At 43.0% G+C, this 26,592-nt stretch overlaps 1 long non-coding RNA gene across 3 annotated transcripts in view; it reads left to right on the top strand.

Annotated features, from left to right (window-relative positions):
• LOC125425761 overlaps positions 1-23,972 on the top strand; it is a 60,479-nt gene extending 36,507 nt beyond the window's left edge. For all 3 annotated transcript variants that reach the window (XR_007243442.1, XR_007243443.1, XR_007243444.1), the window contains one exon: positions 22,959-23,972. This is a non-coding gene — a long non-coding RNA (uncharacterized LOC125425761). The remainder of the gene's footprint in view (positions 1-22,958) is intronic.
• Positions 23,973-26,592: the final 2,620 nt, after the last annotated feature.

Genomic DNA, 26,592 nt, shown 5'->3' with positions numbered 1-26,592 from the left:
TATACCAGTCTGGCTCTCTGTCCTATTAAAGGCATTCCTTTTATGGAATTTTCCACATTTTTGATAGGGGGAGGGTTTTTTTTTTTGGAGAAAAGCTGTATGATGTAGAGGTTAGAATATTGGGCAAGATGTGGAAGACCCAGGCTCAACGCCTGCCATGGATGACCTTGGGCCGTCTGTCCCAGCCTGATCTGCCTCACTGGGTTGTGATGATAGAATGGAGAAGGACAGAACCATGTACTCTGTCCTGATTTCCTTGGACAAAAGGTGGGATAAACATGTACAAAATAAATAATTGCACACAATGTGTAACTGGAATTATATATGTTCTTCACTATCCCAAATGTTTTGGTAGATTTTTCTTAACAAAGAATTTACACAAATACATTATATGCATATTCTATTTAGTAAAGAGATGGCTGTCTGACTAGTTCAACCTCATGACATCTGTCCAATCATCAGTACTACCCTGCATCCTATCCAGAGGTTTCTGGATTTTTTCCGTTAACAACAACAAACAACAACAACAACAACAACAACAACAACAACAACAACAACAACAACAACAACAACAACAACAACAGTTTGGATTTATATCCCCCTTTCTCTCCTGTAGGAGACTCAAAGGGGCTTACAATCTCCTTACCCTTCCCCCCTCACAACAAACACCCTGTGAGGTAGGTGGGGCTGAGAGAACTCCGAAAAGCTGTGACTAGCCCAAGGTCACCCCAGATAAGCCTCCACAGCTCAGGCGGCAGAGCGGGGAATCAAACCCGGTTCCTCCAGATTAGAATGCACCTGCTCTTAACTACTACGCCACTGCTGCTCCCAAATTGGCAAGGTAAGGGAAAGTCAACAGTTGTGATCAAATGATTCAAATATAAAATTATAAATAATAGCAGAAGGAAAGAAAAAAAGAGAGAAAGGAACAGGTTTTAAAAAGTAAAGAGTCCCCTGTTCAAGTACTTGGCCATTACTAACCCATGGGGCAATAATATCACGACACAACATCTACTAAGCAGATTGTGTTTATGGGGAGGTTTTCCATTGCCTTTCCCAGTCATGCATACTTTATCCCCAGCAAGCTGCCTTTTGAACTTCCAAAATCAAGCTAGCACATGTAAATAAATTGCTCTACCAGTCTCTCATTTCTAGTATGACAAGGTGTCTTTGCCCCAGTTTTACAGCAAAAAAATATTCTGTTATAGACAAACCGTCAAGAAATCAAGATTCCATTATAAGTAATCTATCAACATTACCCCCTGTAGCTTATAAAAATGATTCACATGTGCAGGATTTCTCCTGAAAGGCTGTTGGTTATCATCATTATTGTGCAAGTCCGACTGGAGGCTACCACATGCAGAGGGAAGGTGCTATTATTACTATTTGTTCAATGCTGTTTTTCTAAGTACTCAAAGCATTTCACACACCATCATGGTAGCTCTTACAACATCCCTTCAAGTTAGCCTGTACGATAAAATGGGAACGAAGGGAAAGGATAGGGTCATCTAGTGAGTTTTGCAGCTGAGTTGACCCTTGAAGTTGGGACTTTCAGTGTATGTTTGTTAACTACTGTTCCATTTTAATGCTCAGGTGCTGAGTTTTGCCCATTCTCAGGGTGAAACAACACATGATGCTTAGTGATGTGTAGTTTGGCTACAAAAAGCAGGTATGAGGCCCCTGATGTAGATCTTATTATGGTGCTGTGAAGGGAGAATCATTTCATTCTCCTTCAAGCCATTTTTCTGCCTGAAAATTCCTCTCCACTTAGCTTTTAGCTGAATGAAGAGAGATACTGCATTTTCCCTTCTAGTGCTAAACGACTGGGAAAAGCTTTGATCAGGGAAACGGTAGGGAGGGAAGAGTGGGAAGAGTTAAGCATACTTCTGGTCTGTATTATACCCCCCCCCCCCAACTGCATGTTCAGGTTAAATCACTCATGGGGTGTGGGTGTGATCATGGGTAACCATTTTTGTACCATATAATGAAACCCTGAGAGACTATTATCTTTTTGGGATCATTTTTTAACACCATGTCAAAGAGGGCGATTTTTTAACCACTGTAGCATGTAGGTTGACTGGAGTCCTTTGGAGCTATGCTAGCATGGTGCGGTGGTTAAAAGTGGTGGACTCCAATTTGGAGGTTGGTTTAACTCCTCACTCCTCCACATGAGCAGCAGACTCTTATTTTGTGAACTAGATTTGTTTCCAATTCACATTGTATTTGATATATTTACAGGGATGACTATTTTAGCTAATTTTTATTTATTTATTTTTGAGTTTTTTATACCGCCCTACCCCCAAAGGGCTCTGGGTGGTGGACAACATAATTATACAACATACAATTAAAAACCCATTTAAAATAAACACAGTGGTCAGCATATAAAACAGCGTCAGCAATAAAATCCTTATTAAAACCCTCCCAAAGAGGGGGGGAAGGGTCCCATAGATGGTAAAGGGACCCCAAACACAGGAGACTAAAGTGGGGGTGGGTGGGACATCAGCGGCCGAACACTCCAAAAGTACGGTGGAACAACTCTGTCTTACAGGCCCTGCGGAACTCACCAAGATCCCGCATATTGAATTGAGTATGTTATACCCTGTTGGGAGCAGCTCTGAGCCCAGCTGAGCCCAGTTTCAACCGGTGTAGGGCAGGATAAAAATGGCAATAAATGAAGTAAAGTTTCCCCACTCCTATTCACAAAGCCTGCTGGGTGCCCTTCGGCCAATCACAGTTCTCTCAGAACTCTCCCAGTCCCAGCTCCCTCACAACATCTCTGTTGTGGGCAGAGAAAGGGAAAGAGTTTGCAAGCTGTTTTGAGTCTTTTTACTATAGAGAAAAGTGGGTATAAATCCAAACACTTCTTCTACTCTACTCTTCTTCTATTCACCCTTAAGGCACCTTTTCTGCGGCACTTCTCAACAGCTGATTTCTACACAGAAGGTTTAGTTTCTTGAGCTAGAGTCATGAGTGAAAGCAATTCTCAGACTCACTCCTAAGCTGGAATTCCTTGTTGGGACTGAGTATGAGAATTGCTCTAACTCAGAGGGATACAGGCCTGGGCTAGATGAACCCTTGGTTGGTGTCAATACAAGACATGTCCATGCCCTGATTACACCATGCTTTATTAAGGGAAGTTCAGTAGATAAACATTGATTCTATTTAAAAAATTTTTTGAAGGGAACACTGAAGGATATAAAAGGGTCCTTTGATAGTAGACCAGTGACTGCTAATTTAATATGCTATTAAGAACAATAGGAACGTGCCAGTGACCCTTCCAGTCTTCTCCTTAAATGGCAGAGAGAGCCAAGTTTTGGGAAAGAACCTCTCTTTTTCATTTGCTCCTTCCTATCTTATTCCCTTCATTCCCTATTAATCCTGCGCTGCTGTTTAGAAGACATTGCTGGATTGGACCCCTGTGTTTCCAACAACTATTATCAATACCCCAGGGAGAACAGAGAATTATTTTAAAAGCCTTGTTCACTGTGTAGATATGGTTGTTAAGTTTCTATTGCAGGAATGAATAATTTCATGATCAATGTTTCAGGCCTCCCTGGTGATTTGCATGTATAATCAAATGAAAAGACTTCTGAAATATTGAAACTCTTTCAACAAGAAAAGCGAGTTTCAGATTAACTAGGTGGAAAATCCATTTATAGCTCACTTCAAGATCAGGGTAGGATATATACATATTTGTTATTATACCAGTACAGAGCTGTTCATCTTACCTTAGATATAATTATACAGAAAAAGGGGCATTCAAAATATGTTAGTAGACATCTCAGTCTCCCCCCACACATACTCATGTGGTATATAATTAGCAAACATCTTTACACCTATTTGTGAAAGAAAGCAATAACCCACTTGTAAATAATGGCAGACATGTATTCTTTGTAGTTAAATGCCAGTAATATACATTATATATTAATAAAAGCTTGAACCAAAACCTTCAGCTAAATAATTTGCATAAAATATCAGGGCTCCAGTTAAGAGATCTACTTGCACAGAAGGGTATGCAAATAACTATATTTCATTTAAAAAAAACACAGATGGTTAGCCAGTGGTGGGATTAAAATAATTTAACAACTGGTTCTGCTGGTGGGATTCAAATAATTTAACTGGTTGTTTACAAGCACCATTTTAACAACTGGTTCTGCCGAAGTGGTGCGAACCTGCTGAATCCCACCACTGTGGTCAGCCCTTTCAGCTTCAACCATCACATCTCTCTCTCTCTCTGTCTCTGGGAGGGTTCCATCAAATCTCCTCTTTCCTTCAAGGAGGTGATTGCATTGCCATAGCTGTATATGTGTGCATGCACATGCATTTTTACAATTATGTAGTTTTTTTAAAAAAATATTCATTTTACATTATTCATTAATTGCTTCCCATTGGATAAACATTTTAGAGATTTCAGTCATTTCAGAAGCCTTTTTTGCCATATTTCAGTCAGAAAGGAAAGGAAATAATCTGTTTTGTAGGCTACTAAAGGCAAACACATTTCCAGCTGCAACACCCTTCTAAGCCATCAAAGTCTGTAGAGTGTAACCCTGATTAGAATGTCATTGTGAGGATGCCACAGAGGAGACTGATTAAAAGAAGGAATGTTGGATGTATTAAACCTATAATCCCTTCTGGTCTGTCTCCCATCCAGCAGTATTTGGGTAGATGCCTATCAGCCAGCTTACTGTTCTGGTGGTGCTACTATTGAATGGCCAGGTCAGTTCAGAATAAAACATTTTTCATTCATGATTTAATCATGGATGAAGGGTGTGATCTTGTGTATTAGTAAGACCTCGATAGGGGAGCTGGAAGGACCTGATCTTGCCCAGCTTTGCCCCACCCCCAGATTACTCAGTACAGCATTGTTCCAAAGTGGTAGGGAGGGGAGGGGGATGTTACCCAGCTTAACAGTATACGAACTTATTTTTATAGAGCAATGGGGAATTACTTGGCTTAGCAATGCAAGAGGTAGGCTGGGAGGGGATCTTTTTAGACAACTATACCAGAAATGGCTTGAAACGTAGAGAATTCACAGAAGACCAAATTGCAGTTTAAATATTTTTATATAAGTTTTGGTTGCAAACAGTCACACAGTGAGACGTTAAGGCACATACACACAGTTCCTAGATATTTAGATAGGGAGGAAACGGATAGATTTGGATGATAGAATGGGAGTTGGGGGAAGCAGGGGACTTATACGTTACCTAAAATCTGCAGAGAAGTTCCAGAAGAAGGCAAGGATCTCTAGGCCAGCATAGGGACCCAAGCAAAGGACGATATATCATGTCTCACACCAACGTGACCAAGAGAGGTTCAGGCTAGTATTGAGGACTGAGGCACTGGTGAGCAGAACTTTTATACTTCTTTGTGCAGGTAAGGCGGGAAATTCAAACTTAGGTTTTGTTTGTTTGCAACTGCTTGGGGTCTCCTTTCTGGACTTGTGGGGTTGAGCTAATTAGCAGCTCTATCTATTGTCTCTACTCCCTGGGACAATGGGGTCAATTGGTCCTAGATTATATCAGTGATACCTTGAATGGTTTATGCAGAGGTGCTTCCTAAAGTCTCTGCCTAAAGTATTCAAATTTGGCTGAGGCTTGAGTGAATCAGGAAGGGATCTTGTTGTTAGGGAGATCGTATCTGGAGGTTGAGGAAATGCATGGAGAAAGCAATTGTTTGAGGAAATGGTTTTTCAAAAGCACAGTATCAGGGGTTCCCAAAAAACAGCTTAGCTAGGTGTGGTGTTCAGGAGTTCTACAGATTCCATTATGAACAGAGTATTCTGGCAGGGTGGGATAATCAAAGATGCATGTCCTTGTTATGAGGCGTCCAAATTGTATCACTGGAATAACTCATAGATCTAATCTCTGCAAACAGATTGTTTTGCCTTAGGCTTGCTTTCAGCTTGGACGCTCTGCTATCCACCCATAAAAACATGGAAACTGGCATTTTGTAGCACACAGTATGAGAAATAATATGAAATGCAATATTTCATAAGGCAGGGGATGAAGGCCTTGCTAACAGGGAGTTGCCATAATTGATAAAACTTCCATCCTTCTTGTCAGGCAGTTGGTCCTTGTGGGGGCTGAGGGTTTGTTCTTGCTGTGGGCTGTAGAAATAGAACAGGCTTACTGCTAGTATATTGTCCATCTTGTTGCCTGGCAGCTTCCCTGTCTGAACTGGCTGAGGTGGTCTCAAATGTGGTGTTGGAAGCCCCTGCTATGGTGGTGCTGGGGGATTTCAATATTCATGCTGAAACTAGCCTCACCGGGCTGGCTCAGCTTTTTTTATGGCCTCTGTGACAACTGTGGGTCTGTCTCAATTTGTGATTGGCCCAATTAATGCAGTGAGACATACTCTCAATTTAGTCTTTGCCACACAAAGTAGTAGTGCAGATCCACTAATAGAATGGCTGCTGATAAGCTCATTATCAGGGACTAATCATTTCCTGGTAAGATTTGGACTTACAATGATAATCCCTCCTCAGAGGAGGGAAACCCATTGAGGGCATTTGTCCTCAGATACTTATGGAACCTGAGAGGTTGCTGAATGCTCTCAGGGATTTTTCAGCTGGCATGGTTGGTGCTCCTGTCAAGGCCCTGGTTTCTCTCTGTAGTGATGAAATGAATAGGGCCATCAACACAATTGCTCCCAAGTGCCCTCGCCTTACCTGTAGAACCTATAAAACTCCTTGGTATTCCACAGAGCTCTGAGCCATGAAACAGGAAGATTGATGACTAGAGTGTAGGTGGAATAAATCCCACTGTGAGGCTGACCGAACACGAATTAGGGTGCATTATCGTGCCTATCAGGTGGTGGTGGTGATGGAGAAAAGGTGATTTTTCTCTGCCACCATTGCACCCTCAAATAGTCATCCATCAGAACTTTTCCATATAATGAATGACCTCATAAAATCAAGCCTGAGGAGACAAGGGCAGATAACGTCTGCTGTGACAACTTGGCAAGACACTTTGAGGACAAAGTCACTCAAATCTGCAGGGAGTTGGATGCCACAATTGGAAATGGTCCAGGAGACGCATCCAGAGAACCGTCTGGTCCAATTATTTTGGATCCATTGTAATTAATGCGGCCTGATGATATGGACAAGTCTGGCCAATGACATGCATTTTAGATCCTTGCCCCTCTTGATTTATAAAAGCTAGCTGCCTAGGTATGACTGATTGGATGCAGGGGGTAGTAAATACCTACATAGAGATGCAGTGGTTCTGCTGGCCCTCAAGGAGGTGGTGATGTACCCCCTTCTTAAGAGACCTTCTTTAGATCCTAAAGATCTCAACAACTATCACCCAGTGGCTAGCATTCCTTTTTTTAGCCAAGATATTAGAGAGGGTTGTGACTGTTCAGCTGCTGGCAGGCTTGGAAGAAGCTGATTATTTAGAACCATTTCAGTCTGGGTTCAGGCCTGATTGTGGTTCTGAAACTGCCTTGATGACCTTTTCCAGGAGACAGATAGGGTCAGTGGGACCCTGAGGGTCCTCCTGGATCTCTTGGTGGCTTTTGATACTGTTGACCCCAGTATCCTCTTGGAAAGACTATGAAGCTTGGGAGGGGGTGGTGGTGGTACTTTGTGATGGCTCCTCTCTCTCTCTAATGCTGGTACTAGAGAGTAGTCATGGAAAACTCTTGCTCAACACAGTGGGTACTCATTAGTGGGGCCTCTTAGCAGCTGATTTGGTCTTCCATGCTTTTTAACATCTATATGAAGCTATTAGTGGAGGTTGTCAGGAGTTTTGGAGTAGGGTGCCATCCATATGTTGATGTGCTGCTGGCAGGCAGGATGTGGTCAGGTCCAGCGTCGCAGGGTCAAACAGCTGGCAGGCAACAGCATGGTCAGAGAACAGTCAGGGCAGGCAGCAGGTAAAAGTGTAGTCAGAAGTCAGTTCAATGGGTCAGGGTGGTATTGGCAGACAGCCCTAGGTCCAGAGCACAGGAATGCAAGCAGGCAGGCAGCTATAGCAAGCACAGGGAGATCCAGCAGGAAGTGCACTCATTGTAGCCAGGCAGAACCAGGCTCAAGGCAGGGCTTTTATGGAGAGGCTTGATTGCTGCAGCAGAGATCCTGCAAGGAGTTAGTCTTTCTTTGATGCAGTCTCTGCTATGGTGCCATACCTGGAAAAGAAACGAGCACTCTTCCTTTGACTCTGTAGCTGCTGCTGCTGCTGCTGCTGTCTCCGCCTCCTTTGCACAGCTGGCTCATCACAGGGCTCAATGGAGGACTGTGCAGGTTCTTTTAACTGCGTGGTATCAGGTGAGGAAGTACTGTAGCTGACTCTGCTGCCTGAATTTCCTCACAAGCAGCCTGCTAGCTGAACAGTGTGGTTAGCATCTGCTTCCTCATGAGGAGCCACTTCTGAGTGCCCAGCATTATCAGGTTCTGCATCCGAGTCCTCAGAGTCCAGTAACTGCCCAGAGGCTGGCCCATGACAGCTGATCTTTCCATGGCATCTGGATCAGCAGAGGTGGTCAATGTACTTGATAGGTGCTAGTAGGCAGTAATGGGATGGATGAGAGCCAGTAAATTAAGACTGATTTCAGACAAGATGGAGGTGCTCTGTGTGTCAGTGGGTCTTGGGTCCATGAAGTGGGGAAACATCCTGTACTTGACAGGACTCCATTGCCCTGGAAGGGATAGGTGCAAAATTTGGGGAGCCTCCTAAATTCTCCATGACACCTGAAGTTCAGGTGGAGGCCATGGCCAGAGGTATCTGTTCCCAGCTCTGGCTGATTTGCCAGCTATGGCCCCTGGTTTGCCAACTATGGCTTATCAGTGGTGTAGCTTCTATTCTCATTATTTCTCTCTCTCTCTCTCCCTCCTCTATTCACATGCACGTTATTGTGTGTGTTTCTCTCTCCATGATATCGTTGCTGTATGCTATCTGCCAGTGCTTGTGCACTTACGTTTTTTGACTTCTTTCTTTTGTACATATGTTTTTATGTAGCCTGCTTTATTTTTAAACTCTATAAAGAAGTAACTTTCTTAAGCAACTCTGCTGTGCGTATTTTTTTTGCTCTAAGAAGCTGAGTGGCCCCAGCTTCAGTCCTTCTATCAGAATGTTCAGAAACTGTAACTACTGCAGAATGCAACAAGACTGTTAATAGGTACTGCTGACCAGAAGCACATCACTCTGGTCTTAGAAGAACTGCACTGGCTACCAATTTGCTAGCTAGCCCAATTCAAGGTGTTATCTTTGACTTATAAAGTCCTAATTGGCTTGGGACCCAGAAAGGAATGCCTTCTTCCTTATCAGCCTTTCCATGTTCTAAGGCCGTTTCTGCACGGGCAATGAATGGCGACCTGGAGATGGTAAAAACCCTGTCTCCAGGCCGCCATTCGCACAGGGGGCGCAGCTGCAACGCAGCCGCGCCGCCCTCGCGCCGCCCTCCCGGCCTGAAGCCGGCGTTTCCCCAGAGCGCTTCCCAGCGCTCTTTTTGGGGAAACGCCGCAGTGAAGCCGCTGCCGAGCGAACGGCAGCGGCTTCACACCGCCACCTTGTCCCCGGGCCTCCGGCGAGTCGCCAAGGCCTGGGGACATGCCCCCTGCCCTGCGCCACTGGAGCAGGCGTGCAGGGCCAGGGGTGTGTGTCCCCAGGCCTCGGCGATGCGCCGGAGGCCCGGGGACATGCCTGGTCGGCCGGGCGCTGGTGCTCCGTGGCGCTAGCTGCCCGGCTGTTCCCAGGACCGTCCATGCGGACGGTCCCAGCGTCGTCGGGTCAGCGTTATAAACGCCGACCCGGCCGTTTCTGCCTTCGTGCGGAAACGGCCTAAGATCAGCAGATAAAACTCTTCTAGTGATACCATCACCTTCAAAGGTAAAAAGGTAGAGACCTGAGATAAGACTGTTTTGGTGATGGTCCTAAGACTATGGAATGATCTCCCTCCTGAGGTGCATCAAGAATCATCTTTATATGGATTTAGAAAATTGGTGAAAACACACCTATTTTCTCTGACCTTGGGCTGAAGAGATGGTTTTCCCCTTCAGCTAATGTGAATGTTAAAACAGGTTTTATTAATTTTAAGCAGGTGTTATTGTTATATATTGTAATTGTTTCTGGGTTATCTCCTTTCATGACATTTGTGAGTCCATGGTGTGTTGTGACCCACCATGAGACCTTCAGGTATAGGGCAGAACAAAATGTACATACATACATACATACATACATACATACATACATACATACATACATACAGCAGTTTACTTGGTAACCATTCTTCCTACTCTAAGTGAGCAAATGCCACCAGGTTATAACCTTCTAAGCCACTGACTTAGAGAGCAATCCTAAGTAGGCCTGTTGAGAATCCCACATAACTCTATTCAAAGGGGCTTACTTCCAGGAAAGCATTCGTAGGATTGCAATGTTAGAAAGGTGCAAGTGTGTTTAGGGCCCCTTCTGCATATGCAGAATAATGCACTTTCAATCCACTTTCAAGGCACTTTACAGCTGGATTTTACTGTGCAAAATAGCAGAATCCACTTGCAAACAATTGTGAAATTGAATTGAAAGTGCATTATTCTGCATGTGCAGAAGGGTCCTTGGATTACACTATAAGAGAGCCATCCTAAATAGGTCTGCTCAGAATCCTCAGTCTATTCAGTGAGGCTTACTTCTATTAAAGTGACCTTAGGATTGTCCTGTAAGAGACAAGTTCTTGTGTTCTGCTATTTGAAGTATCAAACTCATGGCCAAATATTGATTTAAGGGAGGTAAGTTATCCAATGTCTGTGTGTACTCCATACTAACAAAACAAAATCAAATTTTGTATCTGTGCTATCCAGTTTTTGCACCAAGGAAAGCAGAATTCTTTGAACCGAATAAATGATTCACATGTAATGAATGTGCATAATTTTTCTTATTTTGTGAAATCTATTTTTTTGCTAGTTTGCATAATATTTTTGCTTGTTCTGCCAGTAGTATGGAGGATAATGCCTTCAATCATTGGCAGTAAGGGCCAGCCATCTCTCAGACTTCTGTGATTTCAGTGGGCATTGCCCATCCATTCAAGCATATCACAGCATAAGGGCTTGCTTTTAAATTGAAAGTGGAATAGGGAACGCAGTGCGCATCACCGCACTGTGCTCTTTCTGCACATCTGTAGAATTGGGGCATACATAGGTCTGCTTATTCTCTATAGTCTGGATAAAAAACTTGTCTCAGCAACTACTCTATGCTGGCATTATACTATGAGGTAGGAGAGCATATACATCATTAATATGCAGATGATTCATATACTGGCAATGCTTCAGACAGAGAGGGAGATTATAGGCGCCCAGTCATGGCCACAGCAGAGCAAATAACTTCAAATTTTGCAGCTGGTAATATAAATTCATATTTACAAAATTGTATGATTTTATGCTTGCTTTGATCCAAAAATGAACCTCCCAGATTCACTTTATCTGAGCTGTTCTGAAAGCTGCAGTTTTCTGTGATAATTATAGTTACAGACTTATTTAAAATTAATTTTGGATTATTAAATCTGATTTTCATTATATCATATATGACATGGTTGAAGCTAAATCAGAGAGAAGTCCAGTGGCTCCATACAGACTATCAACATTTATTTCAGCATGAGCTCTCCTGACTCAAAGCTCCCCTTCATGAGATAGCAAGTCACCTATATTGGATATTTGATTAAAATTGCCACTTTTACCTTGACCATTATCCAACAGAAAGTCACATAAGCTAAACCACTTAAAATAAACGGATTAACAGTGCAATCCTAAGCATAGTTACCCTCTTCTAAATCCACTGAAGTCATCTTAGAAGACTGTAAACTCTAGTTATTTAGAACTGTGTAGTTAAGCATGGATAAGTCTGTCTAGAATTGTGAACCTAGACTGCAGCCAGCTGAATTACCAACCTAATGCTTAAGAGTTAGACCTCTGAAGCTGCCATCTCCTCCAGGGGACCTGATCTCTGCAGCTGAGAAATCATTGTAGTTCCAGGAGAATTCCAGGTCCCATTTTTTTTCAAAAGTCCCACAGTGAGGACCTAAAAACATAACAGATTCTATCAAAAGACTCTTCTGTTTGGAATCCCTACTTTGGAGAAATGTGGAAACCTGCAAAACCAATGCTAAAAGATGCACTGGCATTCCTGCCTAGGGACATGGGGTACCCCTTGTCCCCAGGCGCATCGATTGAGGTCATGTGGGGGGCGCCAAAACATCCTCCTACACAGCGAGGGATTGAGCAAGCCCTAGAAAGCAGGCACTGAAGCAGCTGACTGCTCCCAGTGCCTGTTGTAGCCCCGCCCACTCTGTACGGTGGCCTGGAGGAGAAGTCCCACTGGGCTCCCAGGAGCAGGACTGGGGAGCTCCGCCTCCCCTCCCTCTAACCCAGCATGCCTTATTCGCCTTAAATTAAGTGTGGCATTTCTCAGAAGCCTTCTCCCCGGCAGCCGGGCGCCGGCAGGCACAGGAAAAGGCAAGCTGAGCAGGGAGCCCAGAAGCAGCAGCAGAACTTAAGATGATGCTGAGGTTTGCTTGGTAAACCTTCAGATGGGGGGGGGGGGTGACTTGTGAGAGATTTACATGCTTAAAAGTTAATTCCCCTTGCACTGGCTTGGAGCTTTTTCTCAGGCTAGCAGCCTACCTCACAGGGTTGGTGTGAGGACACAATTAGGAAAGTGGTGGGGAGAGAGCCATGCCTGTTTTGCTGGGGGTAGGAGGTGATTTGTGAGAGATGATGCTGATGTTTGCTTGGTAAACCTTCAGATGGGGGGTGACTTGTGAGAGATTTACATGCTTAAAAGTTAATTCCCCTTGCACTGGTTTGGAGCTTTTTCTCAGGCTAGCAGCCTACCTCACAGGGTTGGTGTGAGGACACAATTAGGAAAGTGGTGGGGAGAGAGCCATGCCTGTTTTGCTGGGGGTAGGAGGTGATTTGTGAGAGATGATGCTGATGTTTGCTTGGTAAACCTTCAGATGGGGGGTGACTTGTGAGAGATTTACATGCTTAAAAGTTAATTCCCACTTGCAGTGGCTTGGAGCTCTTTCTGAGGCTAACAACCTACCTCATAGGGCTGGTGTGAGGACACAATTAGAAAACAGAGTTGGTGGGGAGAAAGCCATGTATGTTTTGCTGGTGGAGGTGTTTTGTGAGCTGGTGCAAAAAAATCATTGTTTGGTCATTGTGGGGGAGGGTGGTCGTCCATACCTGGGGGTGGGGGTGGGGGTGGGGGGGCACCAAACTCATATTTTGTCCCCGGGCTCCAGTTTGCCTAGATTCGCCCCTGCGATGCAGACATAATTCCCTGAATTTCTTCTCAAATGGTACATTTTCACTAAGCTAGAGTCTTCCACTTACCTTATTAAATGAGATTTTGTTACAAACAACTGATTTTCAGTGAAGAGTGCATAGAAGAAGTTTCAAAAAGCTAGTACCCTTCAAAAGCTGCAGCTACTCTATTAGAGAGCCACTATGGACGAGTGATTAGAGTGTTGAACAAAGAGCTGGGAGACTGATGCCATAGAAGTTGCTGGGTGACCTTGGGCCAGCAATACACTCTCAGCCTCAGCTAACTAACAGGGTTGTTGTGAGAATAAAATGGAAGATAAGGGAAAATGTAATCTGCTGTTACCCTCTATTGGGGAGAAAGACAGGGTATAATGAAGTAAATAGACATATGCATACCACTGGGAATAGATGGGTAAGCTAACTGTTTTATCTATCAGCTGTGAACTTGCAAGATAAATTGATTCTGGGAAGATAATTCATGATTTTGCAATAAAAAAGGCTAGAAAAATAAAGATGCAAAGAAAACAGATCTATTTATAAAACATTTGCAGTTGGTTTGATTAATTAAAATTTTAAAAATCAGAATCATATTTTAGGCACAATCAAAACATTACAAAATAGGAAGATTTGCAGGACTTTTTGAATGTCATGCTACATTGAATGTTATGTCAGGTTGAATGTCATGCCAAACAAACATAGCAAGAAAGAAATGAGGCGAGGCGAGGCGAGGCGAGGCGAGGCGAGGCGAGGCAAGGAAAGAGGATTTGTAGGAGAGAAAAGGGATTGCCAACCTCCAGGTGGGGACTGGAGATCTCCTGGAATTACAACTGACCTACAGATGGCGGAGACCAGTTCCTGTGGGGGAACTGGCTGCTTTGGAGAGTGGGCTTTATGACATTTGTACCCCATTGAGCTCGCTCCCCTCCACAAACCCTGCCTTCCCCAGGCTTCACCCCCAAGCCTTCAGGAATTTCCCAACCAGGAGTTGGCAAGCTTAGGAGATAAACTTTGTCAAAAACTTTGTGGAATCTTAGATATGTCATGTTTACCAGATCGCCTTTGTTTTTAGATCATGCATTTGGCCCTCTCAGAGAAGGTTGGTCAGGCAGGATTAGTACTCTTTACAACAACCATACTGATACTTCCATCTTTTTTTAAAAAAAAAGATTAGTGAATTTTAATCCCATTCTTTTAAAAAATATTCTGCGTATGATTCTCCCATATGTTTTATCCCCACAACAACTGCATAAGGTAAGTTAGGCTTAGGGAAAAGGACTAATCCAAGGTTACCCAGTGAGTTTCACAGTGAGCATGGATCTGAAGCTGAGTTTTTTCAGGTCTAGTCTGACACTCTAATCACTGCCCCTTTATTTTAATAATTCTATCTTTCATAATAACCCCCACCAATTTACCTGAAACAGACATTAGTTAAATGGCCTGTAATTTCCCGGTCTCTGCTGGATCCATTTTTTAAAAAGTGTTATGTTTGCTACTTTCCAGTCCTCCTGTAGGGTGGCTGATTTTAGCAACACAGCATATTTTTGTTAGGAGGCCAACAATTTTTCAGTTGACTTCTTTAAGAACCCTCAGGTGCATGCCATCCGCTTGGTGACTTGTTAGTTTTTAACTTGTCTATTAGCCCTTGAGGATTACAAGATAATGTATCTGAAGTGTTTTGAACTCTGGAAGTGCTATATAAATGCTAAGTAGTATTGTTATCTTCTGACAGCTGACATGGCGCAGTGGTGTTTAGCAGCTTGCATGTGGTAGCAGCCAGCATTTTACAGAATCTGACAGCTGACACGGCATATAGAATATACTGACTTCTGTACTGATTTAACTCCTTCGTTCAACCACCTATGAATTATCCCTCTTTAAAAGAGTGTGGAAACAAATTGGCAAAGGTCAAATATCAAGCCTGAGTACTACATTTGGTACATTAGGACTCATATTTTAATGAAAATGCTAAAATTTGAATTTCCATTTTTTGACATTGCATTTCAGTGATATTGTGAATTATAATGGCTGTACTGTGGCCCAACCTTTATGACTCCCCCATGATGAAAGCTCCAATGGGTGTCATGTGACTTACTGAAAGCAGTTCAGCAGCCCTTGAGTAGCCAAGTTTTGTGGCTGGGCTTTGTTCTCCTTTGTGCAAGAACTATGACTTTTGCTAGAAGAATTTGGGATGAATCCTATATAGCATGAGCAGAGCTGTGCTAGATGGACAGGCAGCATGCCATGTCTTGAAGCTGCCCTCTGTGTCACCTGAAATTGTGCCATTGGGAAACAGCATGGCAGGCAAGGTGGGGATATGGGTCTGTAGTGGGAAGGAAACTGCTGAACTTCCCCTCTTCCACAGACAGAAGGGATTTCCCTAAGCAGAAAAGGACAGTATTGAAGCAATTGTCTAAAATATAATCAGTCATTCATTCAACTTGTATGCCACCCTTTCCTTCATGAACTCAGAACTGCTTCCAACATGTTATAAACATTGAAGACAATTACACTCTCACATGGTGGCTAATCTAGGGCCTTTCCCCACTCACCTTTTATTGCGCGGTACTTGTGGCAAATAATCCAGGGGCCTGCTGCATTCCCCACTATCTCAGTGGCAGCAACGCAGCCCCCCCGGTTCTGCCACTCTCCTTCTCCCTCACCGCGCGTCTTTTCCGATCCTGGACAGAAGAGCAGCTTTTACAAAACCCCGCGCAGAGCGCAGGGCAGTGGGAGAGTCCAGGGGTTTCAGGTTCCCGCCACTGATAGTGATGTGGAGCCTGTTGCCCAATAAGGAAGCAGCTTTTTTTCCCCAGTACTGTGGAGGCTAAGCTGAGGGGAGGGGGCGGAGAGGGGGAGGTGACTTGCATTCACAAATACAGTGACCAACTCCACAGGCGCAGCCGGATCTGGGTGCACAGGGCAAAGTGACTGAATCTTAGCTAAATGGGATTTTTAATTTTAATTTCCTAAAGCAATCAGTTAGCTCAGCCTGATTTCTCCGCTTTCCCCCAAGGTGTATTTTTTAATGAAAGGGCAAAGCGACGGCTCCAGCCTGACGCGCCCCCGCCCTCCCCAATTGGGTCCAGTTTGCAAGAAGGGGGGGGGGGCGCTTCTGCCTCACAGGCTCGCTTTGGTGAATGGGAATTACTCCCAAGCAGAGAGAGCTTCCCCGGCAGGAAGTTTCTGCCCGCCTTCCCGCTTTCCCACTGCCTCGATGTAAACGCCGCCTCGCTCTCCCACAGCACAGCACAGCGGGATCACATGGGGGGACCTCTTCACCCCCCCAACACAGGCTCAAGAGAATCCCCCCAGCTTATTTTTGAACAGGGATGGGTGGGTGGGCTGGAGAAGCCTTGAGGTATGAAAGTCAGATCAACGTGTATTTGTGACAACGTTCTTTGCTGTCTGCGCATGCTCGCACAAACGTAGATACCACTGGGAAAAAGTAAAAAAAAAGATCCCGCCCAGCAGCGGCAACAGCCAATCAGGATGGCCCCTGAGCTGAGCGCACGTTCCCCAGCTTCGGAGTGGGGAATCCTAGTGGCTGCTGCCTACGGATTGTTTGAGGGGCAGAAGCTGCAGTGGGGAATGTGAACCTGCACCCAAAAGGTCCTGCAGCAAACCAACCCGGAGCGTATCTCCTTCTTTTTTGAAGTGGGGAAAGGCCCCTAGTCACCTTAAATATACTAAAATCATGAACTGTAAAACATCTGCTAGGAATAGGATACAAATCCAGAAAAAGGAGGGGTAAGGGACAGGGAAGCTAGTTGAGTAATGGAAACAGCTCTGTCTTACAGGTCCTCCAAAATTGCATCAAGTCCCACAGGGCCCTGGTCTCACAGGACAGAGCATTCCACCAGGTTGGGATCAAGGCTGAAATGTCCTGGCCCTGGTTGAGGCCAGCTGGTCATCTTTCAGGCCAGGTACCATCTGATTGTTGCTCACTGATTGCAACATCTGTCAGGAGACATACAAGGAGAGGCAGCATCACAAACATCATTCCCAGCTTTAAACTATAAGGGGATTATAAGTTTGGGAAATGTATACTCTAACTCTGAATGCAGGGAGGGGTGATGACTCAGTGGCAGAACACTTGTTTGGCTTGCAGAAGATCCCAGCTTCAATTCCTGGCATCTCCAGTTGAAAGACTACAGAACTGGGAAAGATTTTGCTTGGAGCGTATAGAGAGCGATGGCAGTTGCAGTAAACAATCATGAACTCGATGGAGCAAAGGCCAGACTGTATAAGCTCAAAACAGAGAAAAAGATCGCTTCCAGTATACTTGGTGCTATTAATTGTATTAATTGTACCAAATTCACATTTTCATACAGCTATTGAATTACCAAGGAATCAGAAATGAGTTCCAACCATTTGTCATGCTGCTATTGTAGTGAGAGACTTGACTTTAACACCTCAGACAAATCAGGAGGTTCATGAGTGAGAATGAGCATGTGGAAATTGAGTGATGTGGCTGAATTGGGACTGCCACTTGTATTTGGCACTGCTTTTCTCTTAGATCTCCAGTTGCTCACAGGACTCATTCACAGAAAATTGCTTGAGAAATATCAAAATCTGGTGACTGGTGAAGTCACTGCTGGTTCTGAAGCCTGTTTGATGGTTCTTGAAAGAAAGTTTCCATGCAGTAGAACTCTTGAAAGAGTTTCTCTTGTTGGAAGGGAGGGAAAGGTCGCCGAGGCACTTCTTCAAAATACAATTTATCACTGTGGTTGAAGTTGAGCAGAATTCTTCGAAACCAGCTGTAGAAAATGACCTTTCTTGTATGATTGATAATAACTTTATGATAATGAGGCTAGAGAACTATTCCCCCTGCTGGTAATTTTATTTCTAATTGAATAGCTGTATTTGATATAGGGCAGCTTAACATATTCTGAAATGGCAGAAATATGATATGCAAGGGAACTAAGCAAACTACTGGCTTATAGAAAGTGAAATGATAAATGCATCTTCAGCGCTTCATAGTCTGAAGTGAATCTGTTTTTAGCATATTAATTTGGTTTTACAAGCAAGAATGTCTTCAGGTTTCTGCAGACAAAAGACCTGCAGTGGGTTTTCCTCCTCCTTTCTGCCTATACGCACATAGCGGTCCTTTCTTCCTCCGCTGTAATTGTCACCTGTTTCACGGTTACTTCTACCATCATCCTTCTCTACCTTGGCATGGTCGATGCTTTCCTTTCCTGCTGCATCCCCACTGTTTCTTTACAGCTGTGTTTACTTGCTGTCATACCAACTGGAATAAGAAAATGTTGCATAATGAGTAGCCGTGGTGACTCCCATGCTTCCGGGTGACTGATGAAAAGGGAAGCCAGGTAAAGATTGTGGAGTGAGGCAAAGATTGTGGAAAGAAGTGGCCAGTGGCAGCTAGGGTTGTCAACTTCCAGGTGGCATCTGGAAATCTCCAATTATTATAATGGATCCCCAGATAACCAAGACCTATTTCCCTGGAGAAAATGGCTGTTTGGGAGGATGGCATGAGAAAAAAACCTGGGTTGGAGCCACTCTTGAGAGAACAGTCAGACAGGAGGTGCTTTATTTCCTTCCCTTTCACCCCATCCTCCACGGTGAAGGAGAAGCTGCCCACCATTGCCCTTTTTCCTTTTGTTTTTATTTTGCTCCTTGCAGCTGCTTAGCTACTCAGGCGCAGCCAGTCATATCACGGAACATTGGCATGACTATGGGGGTTCATTTCAGTCTGCCTGTGTAGCTACGCATGTGTTGCAGAACAATAAAAAAAGAGGGCAGTGTCTCCATGCGAAGGCATGACAGCAACTCAGATTGTTTCAGTGGCCTCTAGTTGCTGCCTGCTCGGAATGCATGTGAATGAGAAAATGGGAAAACGGGTTCCTTTATCACAACTGCAATCCATTATGCATTTGCTGTGCAGAAGGGGCCAGAGCCAAACAGACCATGAATGTTGTGTTACCTCTTTTCTCTTTGTATCATCCTAGAGGTTACTTTACTGCAGTGATTCATGCATTTCAAGCTGATCTCCCATTTTGCAGTAGGAAGAGACCAGCGGATGAAGCAGAGTTTTCCTAGCAGTATCAACAAGAAGGATAATTCTGGCAAGGAATGGAATGTAAGAGGGACACACTCTGCTATTTCAATTTATTCCTCCAAAAAGAAAGTGGGGTTCATCTTACCAGCTCCATATTAGATATCTTAGAGTTTCTTATTTACAAAAATGCACTAATATTCCATACTTGGCTAGAGAGGACAATGCTGCACAGTGTTGACCTTATTCAGTATTTTAAAAGGACCCAGTTTACCTGGGGAACTCTGCATTGATGGATTTTCCCTTTTCACTTCAATTTAAGGAGAAATCCTACCAAACAGATCACACTTAGAGCTGTCTTGATCACAGAAATGAGGAAAATGATTGTGATGTAATAGGTAGAGTATTGGTTTAAATTGGGGATCAAGTCCCCACATTGCCATCAACCCTATTGGATGATTCTTGGGGCAATCACTCTTTCTCAGCCTAACCTATTTTACAGGATTGTTATGAGGATAAAGTGGGGAGGGGAGGCCTAAATATGCCATCCAGGACTCTCTAAAGGGAGAACAAGACAAAACTATCAGAAATACAGAGGCGTGGCTAGGGAAAATGGAGCCCAGTGCAAAATCTGAGGCCCCCCCCATGGGCAGCCACTGTGATGCTGGAATCCACCCCCAAACAGCATCACTTTCAATGGTGTTTAAGCTAGGGAGCCCAGATTCTCCTTTTAAATCCATGCCAAAGGGGATGGATTTAAAAGGAGAATCTGGGGAAATTTGGAGGGTGCCTGCTGTCAGGGGTGCAATTGTTAAGCTAGCAGCATCAAACTTTCAGGGTATCTTTAGGAGATTCTCCTGATGATACCTTCCAGGTTGGGTGAAGTTTGGTTCAGGGGGTCCAAAGTTATGGACCCTCAAAGGTGTAGCCCCCATCTTCTATTAGCTCCCATTGGAAACAATGAGCGATGATGGGGACACCTACTTTGGGAGTCCCTAACTTTGGACTCCCTGAGCCAAACCTCACCTACATTGGGTGACATCATCAGGAGAGTCTCCCGAAAAATCTCTGAAATTTTGGTGCTTCTAGCCTAAAAACTGCACCCCCTGCAGGCCAACAGCTGGAAAAACACTAAAAATACCAAAAAACCACAAACGAACCTGCAATTTTTGCGCCCCCACAAGGGGGGGCACCTGGTGCAACGTGCACCCCCTGGCCCCCTGGTAGCTTCACCTCTGCAGAAATAGCTCTGTTTACCTGGAAATCTACGTGTGCATCAGAGCTCTTGTGTTGGGTTGAATATTTTGCCTCTAAAATGCTCAACCTAAAGCTCCAATATGTTTTTCTATAATAAGGGAAGACATGTATTCAGACTCCTTCTTTTTGGCTATTCAATATTTGAATAAAGGCACAGTCACTGTTAGATTTTTCCTACTGTGTCTTTCAGTATTTTCTGAGCTGAACTGAATGTGCACATCTGGAGATCATACTCTTTTTGAAACTTATTTGTGAGGCTCTTCCCCTTTGCTTCTTATGATTGCCTCACATAGCAGAATGATCTGATAAACTTTCTTAATCAGATTATATGGCTGGCTGATTCTGAATATTACCCAATTCACTTCTCTAAAGAGGAGACACAATGCTGTGCTTCAGAATCTATTCTTGGAAAGAAGAACAGTAAATGGACTAACCTACACTTCTTGCTGGGGGAATTCCATTGATCTGCCAGTGAGCTTGTTTTTCGCCCATAAATTTGTAATTTTTACCAAGTAGAAAAATATCGAGCAGTCCACTAAAATATTATACTTTTCTGGAAGGTTGTCCACCAGCAATACTGTATAACTTGGTTCTTTCATGTTAGGATTAATAAGCTGACAATGGAATTACATAGATACTGAAGTTTTCATTAATAGATGTTTGTAGTCATTTCAGTCCGGCAAAGTTGTCCTGAGATATAGCAATGAGCAATGTAGGCAAGCATAGCAGTGCACCATTGTAAGAGCATTCTAGTGGCTGCAGAGCCAATCAAATATGCTCATACATATGTCTGATGGGAATGACAGCGTGACCAGCATGCCAGTACCAATATGTTGTTGTGAAAGGTATATGCTTTTTCTTATGAAGTAAGTTCCATACCTTCAATGTAAGCTTCAGAGCTAATCCAGGAACACAGCCATCATCAAGTCGATAGACCATGTTCCTTAGACTGTGAGCAGCAGTGGCGTAGGAGGTTAAGAGCTCATGTATCTAATCTGGAGGAACTGGTTTGATTCCCAGCTCTGCCACCTGAGCTGTGGAGGCTTATGTGGGGAATTCAGATTAGCCTGTACACTCCCACACACGCCAGCTGGGTGACCTTGGCCTAGTCACAGCTTCTTGGAGCTCTCTCAGCCCCACCTACCTCACAGGGTGTTTGTTGTGAGGGGGGAAGGGCAAGGAGATTGTAACCCCTTTTGGGTCTCCTGCAGGAGAGAAAGGGGGGATATAAATCCAAACTCTTCTTCTTCTAAATAAAATCTTCTCCAGACAAAGTCCAGATCTAGACCAAAATAATTCCATATTAGAAGACAACCTTCTTACTATCTTCCTTGTTTCCTAAGTGCTTCTGGCTTAGGTTTTAGTACTAGCAAAAAGAAATGTTAGTTTTGTTCAAATTACCCATATTGCTCTCCAAAATAAGATCAACCATGAAGCTGAAGAGACCAGTGGTTCCCAACATTTTTTCACTCTCATACCCCTTGGCAACTGATTTTCATACAATTGCACTCCCATATTAGCAAATCCATTATGTAATTTTTTTCACATATCCCCAACTCTCTGGCACATACTCCAGGTTGAAAATCACTTTTCTAAACTATGTAAGTATATGCTTTGATTTTTTTAATATATTGGATGTAACAATGAAAATGGTTTATATATAAAAAGGGAAAACAGTTTGAATAATTAAAATAAGTTAAAATATTATAATTTGATTATTATGATATATATTTTGGAAGAAATATGTTTAGAAATTAAGTAATTACACGTCAACATTCTCTCTGTTTTTTATTATTATGGTTTGCTTATTGCAATTTGCTTAAGATTTGTTAGAATGTTGGTTCTCTGATGCTTAGAATTGTAATTAAGAAAAGATCAATTTTCTTTTTTAATGGGCTGTTAATTCTTCTTGTTACTATTGAAAATAAAAATAACAAAAATAAAAGTGTTTTATTTCTGATAACCTAATATTTTACCATGGTATTTACTCTGCTGTTTCCCTTCTTTTAGAAATTTGCAGGACACTTTTTGGAAGCTGCCCAACCAGTTACTCTTTTTGTGTGAGGCCACAGCCTTTGTCCTGGATAGCAGAGTTTCAAAATGGGCAACTGTGTTGAGATGTGTGGGGGTGATAGTTAGGGATGCCAGCCTTCAGAAGGGACCTGGGGATCTCCCAGAACTACAGCTCATCTCCAGACTGGAGAAAATGGGTGGTGTGGAAGGTGGACTCTATGACATTGTACCCTGCTGAGGTCTCTGTCCTCACCAGGCTCCATCTTTAAATCTCCAGGCACTGTCCAACCTGGATTTGGCAACTCTAACCCCTCCCCCACCATTGCCTGGGAGGGGGGGATTGGCAACCATAGTGGTGGCACAAGTGGGAATCAAGTAACACTCAGTATTTCAGTCTATAACTCTATTATATTTTTATTGTAGGGTGGACATCCCACTGAACATGCACATTAGAGTCCTGCAGAGTCTGTCAAATCTTGTTCAGAAAATGAAAATGATATGGCATAAATAGGCAGATGTTCAGGACCAGGACACTGTGCTCCCTCAACCTCAAGTACATTTTCAGAAGAGGAGCAGCCTCTGGAAAGGCTGCCAGAGGCATATGGAAGAGGTAGGTCTCATGCCCATAATTTTCCCAGAGGCAGAACAGCTAGAGATGGGAGAATGGCAACTGCACAGTCAGCTTATCCTTTCTTAGATGAACTTGCAGAAGGTAGCAGTACTGATGCTATGAGAGCCATGAATGGAAAGAGATTCACAGTCTGTGGGTGAAAATCCATCCTGTCTGGAAGAAGTCAGAAAAGACACATATTCCTTGCAATCTGGAGAAACAACTGGTAGATTCTCAGATACACCAAAGGATGGAAGAAACATCCAGGCTCGACCAGATCATCATCTTCTGCTCATCTTGGATATGCTGTACCCCAAGTACCTGGAGAAGCTTCTACACTGACAAATTGGACATCAAATAATGGATGCTGTTTCGCTTGTTCTAGAGCAGGAGAATTGAAAGATTTGCCTTCAAGGTTCACAGCAGTAATGAAGTGAAATGTCAGGATTGGCATAAGCAAAGAGCCTATTCTCACTACAGAAAGATATGTTATAGGGGTAGAAAAAATACCCCAGATATTTATGCATGACATTTTATGTTAACTTTCTAATATTTTTGGTTGGAAAACATTGTTTTTGTCTGTTCAAATTACAGTTTTATAAAGGAGCAAAACTGCTATGAATGATTCAATTTACAAAAAGGGAGGGGCACATATGCTTAAACAGGAAAACTGTTTCGCATGAAAGTATATTTTCAAGTTCTAGATGTTTTTGGTATTTTGGTCAAACTCAATAAGTGCTGCTGTGACAAACATTATTGGTTTTGTGGGACATTTTCTATCGCAAAATATATTGTAATTTGGCTTGGGATAAAAATTATACCACAAATGCAACATGTTTAAGATTTTTTTTAAAAACACACACACATTGTTTGAGCATTCATCAGTGGCCCCAGTCACTTAGACTGTGTACCTAGATTTACCCCTGGGTCCCCAAAAGCAACCCTTGCACGCAAAGTGAGGCTCCTTTCTTTGACAGCCATAAACCTGGTCCCATTTTTATAGCAAACAGGATTCCATTCAAAATTCTCCATAGTAGCCCCTGCATGACTGCTGTTCATCATCAATGATCCAGTGCAAAGATGACTCACAGATGAAAAGATGGCTTATTTACAGAAAACCCACTGGCATTTTGGAAGATGGTGCATGGAGAGCCACTGTTCCAGAAACTGTTTATTTCCAATTGAGATTTTTTAAAAAATAGCATACTTCAGTACTTTCAGAGAATGCTAGATTTTAAAAGTATAGTGGTATAAACCCTTAGTAAAGAATCAAAATCCTTCGATACAGAAATTATCTTTGGGACAAGTGGTAGAGAATCTGCTTGCCATGTGGAAAATCCTAGGTTCAATATCTGAAGAAGAAGGGTATAAGAGTTTGGATTTCTACCCCACTTTCCTGAACTGTAAGAGTCTCAAAGCAGCTTATAAACTGTTTCCTTTCCTCTCCCTACAACAGATACCTGGTGAAGCTGAGAGAGTTCTGAGAGAACTGTGACAAAGAATTCTACTGCCTCATAGTTCAACCTTGAATATCATCACTGCCTGCAGACCATGATAGCAGTTCATACACTATGGTAAGGCCATGTGTTTGCTATTTATCAGATTTAAGAAGTCTGCAGTGGGAGACATATGGCCTATCCATCATATGACTGCACAGCAAATCTGTCAAAATGGATGTCACTATGGGAGGGATGAAAGCATGAATGAAGAATAGTGTGCCTTGAGATACCATTCTTGTTTCATACTTTCAGTGCTCCCTTTTTAAGAAAAAAGGGCATATGACAACTATGTTCTGCAAATAGCACCTAAAGCTATTTCTGCAAAGTTGGCCACTATGATCTTGACTTGCATATAAAATGCAGGTAGGAACATTTTCACCCGAGAAACACACAAGCCAACAGCAGATAAAGCCTTGTACACATTTAACAATGATATCATAAATTTTACTCATTAGACACACTAACAGCCACATGCTAAACATCTTGCAAGATCAGGGGAGGGGACATAGCTCACTAGTTTCCCATGCAGAAGTCCCCAGGAGCATTACCTGGTTTCTTCAGTGGAAGAGTTTCAAATGGGAGGTGTTGAGGACCACCTTTCTTATTTGAGTCCCTGGAGAGCAGTTTTCGCTCACTATAGACAATACTGATCTTGTTGGAGCAATGGTGTGACTTAGTACACGACACCTTCATAGCATAGTCTCACCAAGAAGTGGCAATTCCATTTCCAATGCAGATGATGCAGGAACCATCACTGGGAAAATCAAGGGTCAAATCAAATGAGAATGGTCTAGTCAACTGCATAGTTGTAATGCATAGTATAACTGTGTTTCAAGCAACAAATTTGTTCCAGGTATACAAGTGGGAAATACATTACATACAAGGACGAAGCAAGTGGTGCTTCATTTCCCACCCTCACCTCCAATCAGTGGGGAATGAAAGCCTAACAAGGCAGAATGCAATTTGGGTCCTTTCCATACAAACTTTAAAAAAATGTTTTGAGGCAGGATATAAATCATTTTCTCCATGGAGTTCCACATTGTTTTTCCCCTTTATATGTTGAAAATGTTTTATTTCTAACCCCAAACATTTTAAATGAATCCCCTTGGAAAACTATATTTTAGCCTGAAATGTCTTCAAAATGTCTTCACTTGCTGTGTGATCTATTTACTACATTTTCCACACCTTTGGGCCATCCCCAAACTTCCTCCTCAGAGCCAGTGTTTGTTTATTTTTATCATTTCTGCGTTTTTAAATTTTTTGTGGTAAAGTCTATGAAGCATTGATTATACTAGCTATAGCAAATCACAGCAAGAAGTACTGGAGCATCAACTCAACAAATAACCCAAAAAAGGGGGAAAAAAACACCTGATGGCTGCCACAAACCCTTTTAAGGGGGTGAGTGCAGATAAAATTATGGTAAAGGGTGGTGAATTGAAAACGTTCTACAAATGTTTTAGGCGATTTGTGCGGAGAGGGCCTTGATCTTATTGCCTGATGATCCTCGCTGCAAAAATATAGCAGAGATGAGGCTTGACAGTCTTCTCCCATAAGCATCATATTGGCATAGTCTTATAACCCAGTGCTATGAGTTCATGTAAAAGTGATAGACTTTCTCTCAGGCAAGAATGTCTTTCTTTGTAGTCCCAAAGTCTGAAGTATTCTTTGAGATACATACAATAAGTACAGCGTGGATCATAGTCCTTGTGCTTAGTGTATCATGTCAACCAGTAAATAAAACAGATATCATAAATACAAAGAAGGTCACAAGCCAATCATTGTCACATGGCACTGTCTATCATCAACACATGTTTATCTAAAAAGTATACTCCAAATGACTTTAAGGGAATCAAGGATCTTTAAAAACGTGAGCTCTCTGTGTGACTCAGGAGAAGAGTTGTCCTTTCAGTGCGCCGTGTTCTTTCCAAATGCTGCAGTTAAGTCTGCA

The sequence above is a fragment of the Sphaerodactylus townsendi genome, linkage group LG02, assembly GCF_021028975.2.
Source record: "Sphaerodactylus townsendi isolate TG3544 linkage group LG02, MPM_Stown_v2.3, whole genome shotgun sequence".
NCBI classification, from domain to species: domain Eukaryota; kingdom Metazoa; phylum Chordata; class Lepidosauria; order Squamata; family Sphaerodactylidae; genus Sphaerodactylus; species Sphaerodactylus townsendi.
This window is presented reverse-complemented; position numbering and strand designations above follow the sequence as displayed.